Genomic DNA, 14,208 nt, shown 5'->3' with positions numbered 1-14,208 from the left:
CAAAGAGAAAGACAGATAGAGGGAGAGAGAGAATGGGTGCGCCAGGGCTTCCAGCCTCTGCAAACGAACTCCAGACGCGTGCGCCCCCTTGTGCATCTGGCTAACGTGGGACCTGGGGAACCGAGCCTCGAACCGGGGTCCTTAGGCTTCACAGGCAAGCGCTTAACCGCTAGGCCATCTCTCCAGCCCTATGTGACATTATTTAAGGTTTTTACCTGCTGTATAGACCTTGTTTCGGTTACAACCGTGCAAGGGATGGATAAAGTGATCATTTTAAAATGGTTATTTAGGCTGAGCATGATAGCACATGCCTTTAATCCCAGAACTCAGGAGGCAGAGGTAGGAGGATCGCCATGAGTTCAAGGCCACCCTGAAACTACATAGTGAATTCCAGGTCAGCCCAGTGCTACAGCAAGACCCTACCTCAGAAAACCAAAACAAATAAATAAATAAATAAGACGGTTCTTTACTGAGGGGGCGGTGGAGAAGATGACAGGCTTGGGGGAACTTCGTCAGTATTGCTAGGGTTCTATAAATATTGATCAGTTTTAATATTATAAGCATTTATAATATATTATAAATTAATATTAATAAAATAAATAATGTTATAAGCTAGGAGGATGGCTCAGCTGTGCAAGCCTGACAACCTGAGTTTGGATGCCCAGAACCCACAGCAAGCCAAACACAGTAGCAAGTATCTGTGGTCCCAGCCTTCCTATAGTGAATGGGAGGCAGAGACAGAATTCCAGAACCTTGCGGCCAGCTGGTCTGGCATACCCAGCTGTGATAGCAAGAGATCCTGCCTCAACCAAGGTGGAGACAAAGCTAACACCTGAAATTCTCTTCTGACCTCCACATATGTGTCATGCTATACATATGGCCACACTCACACATGAACACACACAGACCCATCCGTACACAGTGCAAAAGGGAAAAAAATAGCTTCAAGGGCTGGAGAGATGGCTTAGTGGTTAAGGCGTTTGCCTGCAAAGCCAAAGGACCCTGGTTCGATTCCCCAGGACCCACATAAGCCAGATGCCCAAGGGGGAGCAGGTGTCTGGAGTTCGTATGCAATGGCTGGAGGCCCTGGTGCACCCATTCTCTTTCTCCCTCTCTGTGCCTCTTTCTCTCTCTCTCAAATAAACAAATAAAATATATTTTTAAAAAAGAGTTTCAAATTTCTTGAGCCATTTTCAGTTTTTATATTTTTTAAACTTTTTATTTATTTATTATATATTTTTAAAAGAGTTTCAAATTTCTTGAACCATTTTCAGTTTTTATATTTTTTAAACTTTTTATTTATTTATTATATATTCTTAAAAAAGAGTTTCAAATTTCTTGAACCATTTTCAGTTTTTATATTTTTTAAACTTTTTATTTATTTATTTGAGAGAGAGAGAAAGAGACAGAGAGAGGGAGAAAGAGAATGGGTGCGCCAGGGCCTCCAGCCACTGCATACGAACTCCAGACACCTGCTCCCCCTTGGGCATCTGGCTTATGTGGGTCCTAGGGAATCAAACCGGGGTCCTTTGGCTTTGCAGGCAAATGCCTTAGCTGCTAAGCCATATCTTCAGCCCTTTTACTATTTGTTTTTGAGACAAGGTAAAGCAGTTTAGGCTGGACTCAAACTCATTATCTCTGTGCTTTACCTTCTGGAGTTCTGGGGTTGCAGTTGTGTACTATAATGCCTGGCTTTCCATGGATCTTATTTGATACATTTAATTTTTTAAATAAATAAGGTGTATCCCTGAAGCACTATTTTAGTATAACCAAAAACAAGCTAGATTGAAGATGTATTATTTCCATGTCTTTCAAAATAATGTGTTCTCAACGTTGACACAAAGCATCCAGAATTAATGTTTCCTGTGTGCATTTTACTGTGCAGGAAGGCATCAGAGATAAGCTAAAGACCCACACCTGGTCCCCGTTTTCAAAGTCTGATAGTTCAATGGGGTTACCACATATAGGGATGATTCAGTAATGTGGTGAAGTGCCTTTTGACCTAGTTGTTATACCTCTAAGTATGTCTCCTTAAAATAAAGAAAACATATATCTGCCAAAGGGCTTATACAAGAAAATTCACAGCAACTTTATTTATAATAGCCTGAACTGAATTTGACCCAAATGTCTAACAAGAAAATAAACAGTGTGCGATGCACTCATACATCCTCAAAGTAATAAAAATGATGGACTGTGGACAAAATGGATGAGCCTCAAAAATGTCAGGCCTATGCAAGATAAAGAATCCAGATAGCCCATATGCATCTTAGATGATATAATTTATATCTCCACTAATCTATGGTGAAAGAAATCAGAACACAGATTGCCTGGGGCTTGAGGTGAACCATAAAGGACCACAAGGAAGCATTCTGGAGTCATGCAGATGATTAAATGTCTGATATCTTGCCATGGACGAAAGAGTATAGAGTAAGACATAGGTACATAGGTCGAAGCATCTGCCAAAACTCAGCAAATGGAATGTGTAAGATGGAGGAAGGTCACTGTTTATCGATGCCACCTTCATGAAATATTTTCTAAGAACTTTGTGTTTTTGTACTATTATAATCATATTTTAATAATTTATATTCCAAATGTTTCTATTAACGTATAACAATGCATTTGAATTTTACATTTTGACCTTCTAATATTGATAAATTTACCACCATGTCCAGTGGGGTTTTTTTAGTGTAACATCCTTGAATTCTACATATAATAGAACTCCTTTAGTCTTCCATTTCTTGTATTTCTAAAAGTTCTTCTCTGTTCTTTATTATGACAGCAAGGTTATTTTTCTTTCTATCCTTTCCCATTTGTGAAGACATTTTCAATCCTCTTTCCTTTAAGCATAGTTGCTTCATAACTCGCATCTCATTGCTCCCATACTGAAGTCTCCCAGGGTCTGTTTCCAGTGTTGCTGCCGCTGTTCCTCTTGTGTTCTGGGACTTTCTTGCAGCATGTTGGCACTAGCCTCATACTGCTCACTCTACAAGAGACAGGCGTTTGGTGATTGTTGGATGCAAGTTCCTTTCTCTAGACAGTTTTCTACTAGCCCTTGCTAGCCATTTGGGGCTACGACCTCTCTGTAACAATTTAAATTAAATTCATGGTTTAAAGATTTCTGGGCCTCACTTGTAGTTTACATGCAGGCTGTAAATTGTCAGAATGGGTGATCTCTAGGTAAAACTGCTTGGGGAGTGGTATGTGTGTGAATGTGTGTGCGTGCTTTCCCCCTCTACTCAGTATTAAGACACCCCTGGTTTGGACACATTTTTGGGCAAATTTTGTAGGAAATTGTTAGGTGTATCAGCCACGTTCTCATTGATGGGACAAAATTCCTGAAAAAAAAATCAGTTAAACGGGTGAAGGGTTTATTTAAATTTATAGTTCCAACTTATAGTCCATGCTGATAGGAACGATGTGGTGGCAGGAGGTCGGGTCAGCTGGTCACCTTCAGTCCACAGTAGGGAGGCCGACAGCGCCCGTTCTCAGCGAGCTCATTCCTTTTCATACAATACAAGACCCCAGCCTATGGAGTGGTGCTGCATACATTAAAGTGGGTCTTCCTGCCTCAGTTTAAAAATATCACGATACTCCCTCACAGGCATGCCCACAGGCAACCTTAATAGAGATTGGCATAGGTGAATACAGGTACTGCCAAGTTAACAATCGATATAAACCATCGGAGTAGCTTTGGATCTCTGAATGATCTCCATCTGAGATTCCAGGTTAGTGTAAGAGAAATTCTAACATCAGCCTTTCAGTCAGAACATGACCTCTGCTCCCTTACTCTGTGAGGCCTTCAAAATACAACACTGTTATCTCTACACACATACTCAGGGCACAAAGCTCCCATTGCTTTTCTTGCCTTTCTAGCTCCCTGGAGTTTCTCAGATCTTGGTCTAGTAAATCTTCACCATTTTATCTTGCCAAGCTATTTTACCTATTATTTTCAGTTGCTTTTAATAGGAAGGTTGTCCCAATTCGTCTTGAATTTCATTTTTCAAAATGGAGGAAATTTGGAATACTTTTATAGTTATCTTTTTCATCATTTCTAAGTATAGATATTTCATCTAAAGTTGAAAGAAGAATCTATAAGGAAAGCATGAAAGGAAAGAGAAAAGAAAGAAAAATAGTCATAAAAGTGGCCAATAGACATTCAGCAACCAGAAAAAAAAAATCTGAATTCTCACCAGTAGGCAAAAGCATGACCAAAGGATGGATTTTCTAACTATATTAAGAATTGTATATTAATATTAACTGATATGCAAGAAAAAGTACCTGAATCTTAGCAGCCCAAGCAATAATCATCTACCTCACAGGTTTTATGGTTGGGTATAGATGCAATACGGCTGGCTGGTTCTGCATCTAGATGACATTAGTTCATGAGGCTGCAGTGGAGACAGAAGCAAGGACTATGTTATACTGAGGTTTGCCAGAGGCTGGAAGATCACTTCTGATGTCCTCTGAGTTCCTCCAGATGACTCTGAGGCTGGAGGCCTCTGTTTCTACCTGGCTGCTAGCTAGAGATCTCAGCTCCTCATCATAGGCTCTCATCAGTTTGCACATGACACGGTAGCTGGCTGCCCCAAAAGCAGTGGCCTCCAGTGAGTCACCACAACAGAGGCTGTGTTCTTTTATAAGCTGCTCTCAGAAGTTATATGCAATCATGTCTGCCATCTGTTATTGGCCACACAGACTGACTGGATCCCGCATAGGTGTGCATACCAGAAGGCAAAAGGTCATCTGGACCCATCTGGAAGCTGCCCACAAGCACATGCAAGAGATGATAGGAAGGTGGGTAGGTAGATGTTATCTATTATTTTTTTAAAGAATTTTATTTTTATTTATGTATTTTAAATAGAGATGCATATTATTGTCTATCATCTATCTAGCTCTACATCTATCTCCCTAGATAGATAGATGACAAGTGAATTGATAGAGTGGACCTAAATTTGAAAAATAGAAAAAAAAAAGACACAAAAGTTCTATTTATAGAAAAGATGCATAGAAATGGGGGTGTAGCTCAGTGGTAGAGCACTTGTCTTGTGTGTACAAGGCCCTGGGTGAATTTCTCAACATTGTAAAAATCTATAGAAACAAATATGAGGGTTTAACATAACAATTTCAAAACTGTTCTTAATCCCACTCAAAATAAGAATAATATAAATTAAAACTCTGCTGAGGCTCCATTTATGCCATAAGGTTGCTAAGCATAAAACACAGAGTTACATCTCATGGTATTGTTATAGATTTGGGAAAACAGAGCTTTATATTTTGTCAGAAAAGCCAGCCACTGGTAAAACCTGTCTGAAGGATAATTTGGCAGTAACTATCAAAAGTAAAAATATACCTCTCCTTTGATCCAGTAATTCCACTTCTAGGAACTATTCTAAATATATTCTGGCACATGTACCAAAGGATGTCTGTATAGAGATACTTATTTCAGTGCCAACTTGGAATAGTGAAACCTGAATTTCCATCAACAGGGAACTGATTAAATAAATTATGGCAATATATAATAAAATTCTATACATTACCTTAAAAAGAATGAAATGGTCTTTATATTAATTTAGAATGTTCAGCAATGTGCTCTGGAAGAAATAAACACAAGACATCAAGCAGCACAAGATCACTTATGAAAAGGGAACAGCTGAACCACAAGACACTGGCGAGGGTAGGATCAAGGCTAACATTAATCTTCTACATCTTCCCTTCCTCCCTCTCCCTCTTCCTCTCCCTCCCTCCTTCTCTCTCTCTCTCTCTTCTTTCTAACTCTTGTATATTAGTTATCTTTTTCCTCATTTTCTTAGTGGGCACTGACTTGTAACTCCCAGTACCAGCATGGGGCTATCATCCATAATGAACTTTTGATCAGAGAGACCTACAAGGTTTCCTAAAAGACAGACAGATTTCTGTCAGAGTACTTGATGACCCACCAAAGGTTAGTGGTAAGACCCTACTGCTGAAGACACCATATGCAGTTGACATGTAAAATGGAATGGCATGGCTGGAAGCCGGAAGAGAGTCAGTCTCCAGACAGTCAGCGCATCTAGTACCAGAAGGTGCTACATGGGCAACTGCGGGAAAATGACCAATATCTGTCCAAGCAACTCATGGTCTAACCTACTTAGCAGCAAATAACCTGTTTTGATGCCCACACAAGTGCAATAGTGGCACACAGTCATGGTGGGTAACCAACTGTTCTTGATTTGGCTAACTGATCCCCTCAGTGGAATGGGACCCATAGCTGGAGCTGGGAAGCAAGTCAGAACCATATCCAAATATTAGCCCACTCTCTAATATCAAGCTACCATCAATCATGGGCTACAAGAGGGCCTACACCTATTAAATTCTCTATTAAAAAACTAAGGGTTGTCTCATTTGTTCTGGTTACTCTCCGTTGGAGAATCTGCTTCTCTTTTTCAGATAGATGTAGATCCTAAGGAGAGAGCCACCCCATCATACCTCAAAAGGACCCTGGCTGAAACTAAGAAAAATTGGTGAAACAAGCAAGGGTGCTGTTTTCCTGATGAACTGGATACCAGCACAAGGGGGAAGGAGACCAACACAGAGAAAAATCAACTCCTACCAAATCAGAGAGTCAGAGATCCAGAGGCCCCCCAACACCTCATCACTGAAGCAGACCAAAAATGAACACAACATGGCTCAGGGAAATTTTGTGGAAGAGGGGGTGGAAAGAATGTCAGAGCCACATGTTGGGTCATAATATGCAGAAACATTTATCTTACCTATAACTGTGGGCTAACTCCACAATGCACGACCCATATACCTCAATAAGGAGGGGCTGAGGGGAGGGGGTAGGTCACAGATGAGCCTAATAATGGTACCAAACTGCCTGTATTTGCTGAATACAAAACTAATTAATAAAACAAATTTAAAAAGTATGAGCCATTAGCAGCCAACACCAGAGCAACTTCGTTTGGATGTGCATGAGTCAGTCAGGGGCACCCACAGCATCCACTAGGAAGAGCTGAGGGCTTGTGTTCTAGCTTTATATCCTGGAAAAACTTCACCCATGTCTTCAAAGAGAAACATTCATGAAAAGTCACTCATAGTTTTATTAAATGACAAAGAAACTAGAAAGGTCTGATTAAAACTTTTTGTATTGATTGTAAAAAAAAATAACATATGTATTCTTTACCTCAGTAGAATACCTCTCGAAGCAGGAATGTGAGCTTGGGGCTTGTAGTTGCTTAGGCAGGGGGACAGTGGGTAGACAGGAGGGTAGGGAGGCAAGAAAAATTCATTTCCTTCAGTCACTACTATACATTTTGAGTTTTACAGTATATGCATGCCTTTCTTTAACAGATCACCCAAGTGTTTTATGAACAAAAAAAGTTTATTTTGGCGCATAGTCCTAGAGGTCCAGGAATGTGGCATTCTTAACTGCCTGGCTTCTGGTATGTGTATCATGAGATGGAAAGCAAATGGAAGGGGAGGCAACGTATGTGCAAAGAGAAGAAGGCAGGCATGCCAGACAGAGAAACAAGGAAGGCCTAGCTACTTCTTGCTGACTCACTTTGACAGTAACCAGCCCAGTTCCAAGAGACCTTACTCAAAGAAGAACTAACCCAGCCCCTTCCTAATGGCATGAATCCGTTCATAGGGATCTTGTCCTGGAGATCTACTTCCTGCTCACCAGGATCCATCTGCTACCGGTTCAATCACTTCTCAGTATCATTACATCAAATTGGGGATCATACTTGGCAGCACATGCATGAGTATTGGAGAATCGAGTCTGGGTTCTTAGGCTTTGCAGGCAAGCACCTTAACCTCTAATCCATCTTTCCAGCCCATAAATAAAAATTTTAATGAAGCTGGGCGTGGTGGCACATGCTTTTAATCCCAGCACTTGGAAGGCAGAGGTAGGAGGATCGCCAGGAGCTTGAGGCCACCCTGAGACTACATAGTGAATTCCAGGTCAGCCTGAGAGTGAGACCCTACCTTGAAAAACCAAAAAAAAATAAATAAATAAAAAAAATAAAAAATAATGAAAATTTAAAATACATATTGTAAGGATTTGGAATGATGGTGTCTTGAGGTAAAAGCCTATGCCAACAGGCACGCACGGAAGTAGAACGGGCAGGAAATGCTGTACAGGTTGGAAACCTATACAAGAGGCCCGGGATCTTACCTCTGAGACGAGCATTTACTCATTTGACAGAACAAGTACATTTTGTGGAGAAAGCTGCATCTTTAAGAAAGTCAAAGCTTCAGGTCATTTCAAAGAGAGTTTGTTGGGCCCCGAAACCAAGATCTCTGAACTCCTTGACCAAAGACTGCAGCTCTCCACAGGACAACAGAGCCTTTCAATAGTGCTGTGTTTTCCTGAGGAGAAACATAAATTTGGGAGACTTTGGGAAACAAACGTTTCAAAGCTTATAAAAGGTCAAAGCTATTTAATTCTATTCTCTGCCGCAAGCTTCTTTTAAACCGAAGTCACATTCTATATTTCCTTGTATTTTCCATAGTACCTAATATGGTGTCAGACTTTATGTAGATACCCAATAAATACTTGTTAGGTAAATGTATGAAAATTAAATTGCTAAAAAGGTGGGTTTTTAAAAATCATTTCAGAAGAGTGAATAATCATTTGCCTAAATACATACTATGACTGTCAAGGAGAGTGAAAATGCGTATCTCATGAGCTGTTTACAGATTAGCAAATCACTAATTGGAACAAGGAATTTCACAACGCATGTTAATGCATTTTAATACCTCTTAGAGTTACTTTAGCCACCAGAGGGCTCTCATCTTCTCCTTTAATAGTAGGTTTTAAACTAAACATACAGGAAAAAAAATGTGGTTGAAAACACACACACACACACACACACACACACACACCTTCCCATGAGATGTAGATAACCATTGTCAAGACACCTCAAATGCCATCTTAAGTTGGATAAAAGATACTCTATCTCCAACTGTTGAGGGGGGGGAGGTTCCTCCTAGTCTTTTGTTAATTGCTGTTTGAACTTACCTTCAGTGTTTTGTAAAGCAAGGACTGCCTAGAAAGTTCTCTCACATGTAGAGTGGGAAGAGGGAGGAGACTACACTGAGACACTTCCCTTTAGGCAAGCCCACTGTCATTTGCTGAAACTTTAGTGCTCTATGAACCCTGAAGGTTCTGAAAGCCAAGATTGCTGGAGTCCATTGAATTTGTAATTTTTTTTGTCTTTCCTCATTTTTATTCCATTAGAACTTGGTATTATATAATGTGATTTGGGACCCTCTTGTTCATATTGTAACTTCACGTAGACAGTAAGTGAGTTTTTTCTCCCACTGATGCCTTCTCCGTTCTGGTGTCACCACCAACTCCTTTGTGCTCCACGAATTAACACTAACTCCAGGCTTGCAAATTATAACCTGTAACATCTCTGATTGAATTAATGGAGTGTTTGGATGCAGAGAAGGAGATGCATGGTTCTTGAGAACTGACACTGCGCTCAGTCTGTTGTTTTATCGTCACCCTTACAACAACTCTAGCCTAAAGTAGACACTGCAGTCCCAACTTGTACGTGAGGAACCATCCTTTGCAAGGCCAAATGAGTCACCTATGATTATGAGTGCTCAGGAAGGAGGACTAATTGAATTCAGAGTGCCTATAGAGTTTACCTGCTTCTACCTTGACATTTTGTGGGCCTCTATGATGTGAAATCATAATTTCTTTATTTGGAAATCATCCTCCCTTAAGTCATTCAGGATGTTTGGGACAGTAACTCACTGGCAGAGTTGTAAGGCCAAATTTTTATACTATGGTAGCATCTAATGGGAGTGTGGCTTGCAGGTGGCTATGGCAGAAGTAATAGGGTTCCTCCTGGCATGTGATCTGATGGGGAAGGTAAGGTCCCAGCCCCTCATCATCCACAGCGTGGGTATGGCGATGAGACCCTCGATGAGCTGATAGAACCGTCATGGCTTGGCCATAGGTCCTCTTCTCATCTGTATACTAATGGCCACTTGGCTGAGGTGCTGATGGGAAGGGCTTGTGGACTCCCAGACATCACTGGGTTCTTCACTTTGGATGCTGTGCAATGATCATTCACCCTGAGTTTCTGTAATCTCATCTTGGGTAGAAGGAAGGCACAATGAGTGACCATGATCAAGAAGATGTATTTTACTTTTTTAATATGCATATATTTTTTATATTAAATACATATGAAAGAAAAGAGGCAGGGAGAGAGAGAGAGGAAAAGAATGAACAGGCTAGTGTCTCCAGCTACTGCAAACAAACTCAAGACACATGAGCCACCTTGTGCATCTGGTTTACCTGGGTCCCAGGGAATCAAACCTGGGTCCTTTGGCTTTGTAGGCAAGCACCTTAACCAGTAAGCCATATCTCCAGCCCAATCAATATGTAATTTTTGGTTTGTTTTTTGAGGTAGGGTCTCGCTCTAGCCCTGCTGACCTGGAGTTTACTAGGTAGTCTCAGGGTGGCCTCTAACTCACAGAGATCCTTCTCTCTCTGCCTTCCAAGTACTGGGATTAAAGGCTTGCACCACCACACTCATATATATGCTTGGTGTATAAACATTAGTATGTGCATATTGGAATGTGTGAGTGCATACGTGTGCAGGTATGTGTGCACATGTATGTGGAGGCCAGGGGCTGATGGCAGGTGGTTTTCTCAGTTGCTCTCCACTGTAATTTTTTGAGACAGAGTCTCTCACTTAACCTGTAGCTTCCAGATTTGGTTAGATTAGTGGGTCACTGAGCCTTATGTCTGCCCATCTTTGCCTCCCCAGTGCTGGGATTACAGTTCACACACTGATGCATCAGCTTTTACAGGAGTGCTGGAGATCTGAACTCAGGTCCTCAGACTTGAGCAGCATGCAGTTTTCACATTAAGCCATCTCCCCAGACCCAGGATGTGTTTCTTGTGAACTTTCTCTGACACTTCCTCATCTCTCCTAATTCTCCTGATAAGTCTTATGACAACATGAGGCTGGCTTTGAGTAATTTATCATCATGGGCTGGAGAAGTGGCTTAGCAGTCAAGGCACTTGCTCGCAAAGCCAAAGGACCCAGGTTTGATTCCCTAGGATCCACATAAGCCAGATGCACAAGAGGGTGTACACATCTGGAGTTTGTTTGCAGTGACTAGAAGCCCTAGCATGCCCATTCTCTCTCTTTCTCTCTCCCTATTTCTATCTCTCTTGCACGTGCAAATAAATAAATTTTTTTTTCAAGTTAGGGTCTCACTCTGGCCCAGGCTGACCTGAAATTACCAATGGAGGCTCGTTATGAATTCAAGGCCACCCTGAGACTCCAGGTCAGCCTGGGCCAGAGTGGGACCAGAGTGTGGGATTAAAGGCATGTGTCACCATGCCTGGCAATAAAATATTTTTAAATATATATTTATTTATTTGAGAGAAAGAGAGGGGGGGAGAGAGAGAGAAAGAGAAGGAGAGAGAGAGAGTGGGCATACCAGGGCCTCTAGCCACTGCAAACAAACTCCAGATGCATGTGCGCCCTTGTGCATGTGGCTTACGTACATGGGACATGGGGAATCAAACTGGGGTCCTTTGGCTGTGCAGGTAAATGCCTTCACTGGTGAGCCATCTCTCCAGCCCCCATTTTTTTTGTTTATTTTTATTTATTTGAGAGCGACAGAGAGAAAAAGAAGGAGTGGGGGGAGGGAGGGAGGGGGAATGGATGTGCCAGCGCCTCCAGCCACAGCAAATGAACTCCAGACACGTGTGTCCCCTTGAGCATCTGGCTAATGTGGGTCCTGGGGAATCGAACCTCAAACCGGGGTTCTTAGGCTTTGCAGGCAAGCGCTTAACCGCTAAGCCATCTCTCCAGTCCTTTCTAAAAGACCTGTCATCATGCAAAACACTGACTTTTGTTGCAAATACAGGAAGCCACCTCCAAGGCCTCAGCCTTCTGAACATCAGAAGGTACCTGGGAAGACCAGACAAACATGGGCTGTGTCATACAGACAGAGCCCCTTGCAGACAGCCGCTAAGGAACACATTTTGCTACACCAAGTTCCCTTGTTGCCGTGTGGGAAAGAGTCTCAGAGATTAGTTTCTGAAGTCTCATTTGTCCATTTGCTTTATTCTTGAGAAACCTGTGAACTGATTTGAGTTCATCCCAGGGAGAACAGGCTGTTGTTTCCATGCCTGGATGATGTGAGATTTGGGGAGGCTCTTGAATGAAGAGAGGTGAGAGTGTGACCAGCAGAAGCTGGAAGATTATTGCAGGCCCATGAGTCACAGGGACTGTGGGCAAGCGGGTGATGTGGAGCGGGACGTGAGGGAAGGCCAGTGAGCCGGGCTGCAGCCAATGGAGAGGAAGGAGGTGGGCTAGCTGGAGAGAGGCTGCGTGCTCGTCAAGGCTCTGCAGAATCGGTCCCAGAGGATGCGTGTATATGGAGATTTCATTGAAGGAATTGACTTCCGGGATGATGGAGCTGACAAGTTCAAAATGTGTAGGCTGGAGGCCCAGAGAAGTGCCAATGCTGCAGGGGAGGGCTGGCAGCCTTCCCACGGGCACCTGCACTGTGCCGCTCACAGCCTGAGCTCTTACTGCCAGGAAAGCACGTAGATGTCTGCAAGTGCGTATGAGAAGTCTGGGCCACAGTGCTCTGCTGAGACCAGCAGCCTCTTCCCCGAGCCTGTCTCCAACACACTGCCTCACAGTTAACCTCTGCTGTGTACCCGAAGAACCAGGTAGCAGGCATGTCACCGAGTCTCCCCAGCACGTGCATGACTGGGCAGTAGCTCTTTAAGGCAGCTGAGAAAGAAAGTAGTGGCCTGAAAAACACAATTGCTGTCTTATCCTAGGACAAGTGAAGCAAGGTTCTCATACAGCAAGGTGAACTCAAATTTTGGCTGCATATTAGAATGATCAGAAAGAGGGTTTAAAAGCTCCATAGTCCAGACCATTTCGGAATCTCTGCAGGAAGGATCTGACAATAGTATTTTAAGAGCGCCTTAGTGATTCCAGTATGCAGGGAAGGCTGAGGTCTCTGCTCTGCACACCAGCCAGTCTATTTTCTATTGCTTGAACCTAGCCGGGCTCTTGGGTCTGGAGGCCGGTACATTCAAGAACGTGGCTTTGGCATCTGTTCAGCCTCTAGTAAGGCCCCTGAGCAGCATCTTAATATGGCGGCTGCATCAACAAGCAGCTAGCTCTGCAGTCCTCCTCTTCTTACAGAGTAACGATGTGGGTACCTCTCTCATGACCTCATTCAGTCCTAATGACCTCCCAGAAGACGACCATAACATAAGAATTTGGCACCTCTTGGTATTTCCCTTTCTTGCCCAGACTATCCTCAGTGTCCATTTAACACAAGTTCTTTCCATATATTTGTGGTGCTGGGGATCAAACCCAGGACCTCACAGACGTTAAACCTGTGCCTTACCACTGAGTTACATCACTGCCCCTAAGTCACTTCCTGCCTATTAAAGTTGTTAGGGCTTAGGAAAGAGTCTTTACCCAATACAGCAGTTGTCCATAAACCAGCACCCTTCTCTACACATTGACTCAAAAAGTTCGAAAGGGGCTGGAGATATGGCTTTGCATTTAAGATGCTTGCCTGCAAAGCCAAAGAACCCAGGTTCAGTTCCACAGGACCCACATAAGCCAGATGCACAAGGGGGTGCACCCATCTGGAGTTTATTTACAGTGGCTGGAGGTCCTGGCACACCCATTCTTTTTCTCTCTCCCTGCCTATTTCTCTTTCTCAAATTAATAAATAAAAATATTTTTTAAAAAAGTTCAAAAGGAAAATGCTTCACATCTTGACCCTGAGCAGGATGGGAGAAGGAGAAGGAACCAAGATGTGGTAGGAAGTTGTGTGCTGTACAAGAAAGGCAGCTGACCAAACCAAGCTTTGCTCTCTGATCTTTGTGAGTAATTCTTCTTTGGGGAAAATCCATCTGTGTTGCTGAGCCTCAGTTTCTGTTTCTTTGTCATTAGGACATTGATGTCTATCTCTTTGTGCTGGGGCAAGGCCTAGAGAAATGACTAGCGAGTGCTCGGTTCAGGGGGACACTGGACAGAATGTGTGCTTCACTACTTGGACATGCAATTGAGAAGAGTTAAGAGCTGGAATCGGCATCTCAACTCTCTCCATGGTTAAGTAGGAATAATGTGTTCAATTGAGTAGCATTCATTCTCTCTGCCAATCTCCAAATATTCATATGTTCCTAGAACTTTAGAAAATGACATTACTTGGAAA

General features: G+C 42.6%; 1 long non-coding RNA gene and 1 other non-coding gene across 2 annotated transcripts; both read left to right on the top strand.

The window, feature by feature from the left end:
* Window positions 1–4,705: 4,705 nt before the first annotated feature.
* LOC123455510 lies at window positions 4,706–6,482 on the top strand. Its single transcript, XR_006633965.1, has 3 exons — window positions 4,706–4,798; window positions 5,574–5,674; window positions 6,427–6,482. It is a non-coding gene; the product is annotated as an uncharacterized LOC123455510 (long non-coding RNA).
* A 1,754-nt stretch (window positions 6,483–8,236) lies between these two features.
* LOC123455682 lies at window positions 8,237–8,365 on the top strand. Its single transcript, XR_006634065.1, has one exon. It is a non-coding gene; the product is annotated as a small nucleolar RNA SNORA25 (small nucleolar RNA).
* The last annotated feature ends 5,843 nt before the right edge of the window (window positions 8,366–14,208 follow it).

The sequence above is a fragment of the Jaculus jaculus genome, chromosome 17 (genome assembly GCF_020740685.1).
Source record: "Jaculus jaculus isolate mJacJac1 chromosome 17, mJacJac1.mat.Y.cur, whole genome shotgun sequence".
Classification (NCBI taxonomy): Eukaryota; Metazoa; Chordata; class Mammalia; order Rodentia; family Dipodidae; genus Jaculus; species Jaculus jaculus.
The sequence above is the reverse complement of the archived record's forward strand: the minus strand, read 5'-3'. Positions and strand labels throughout refer to the sequence as shown.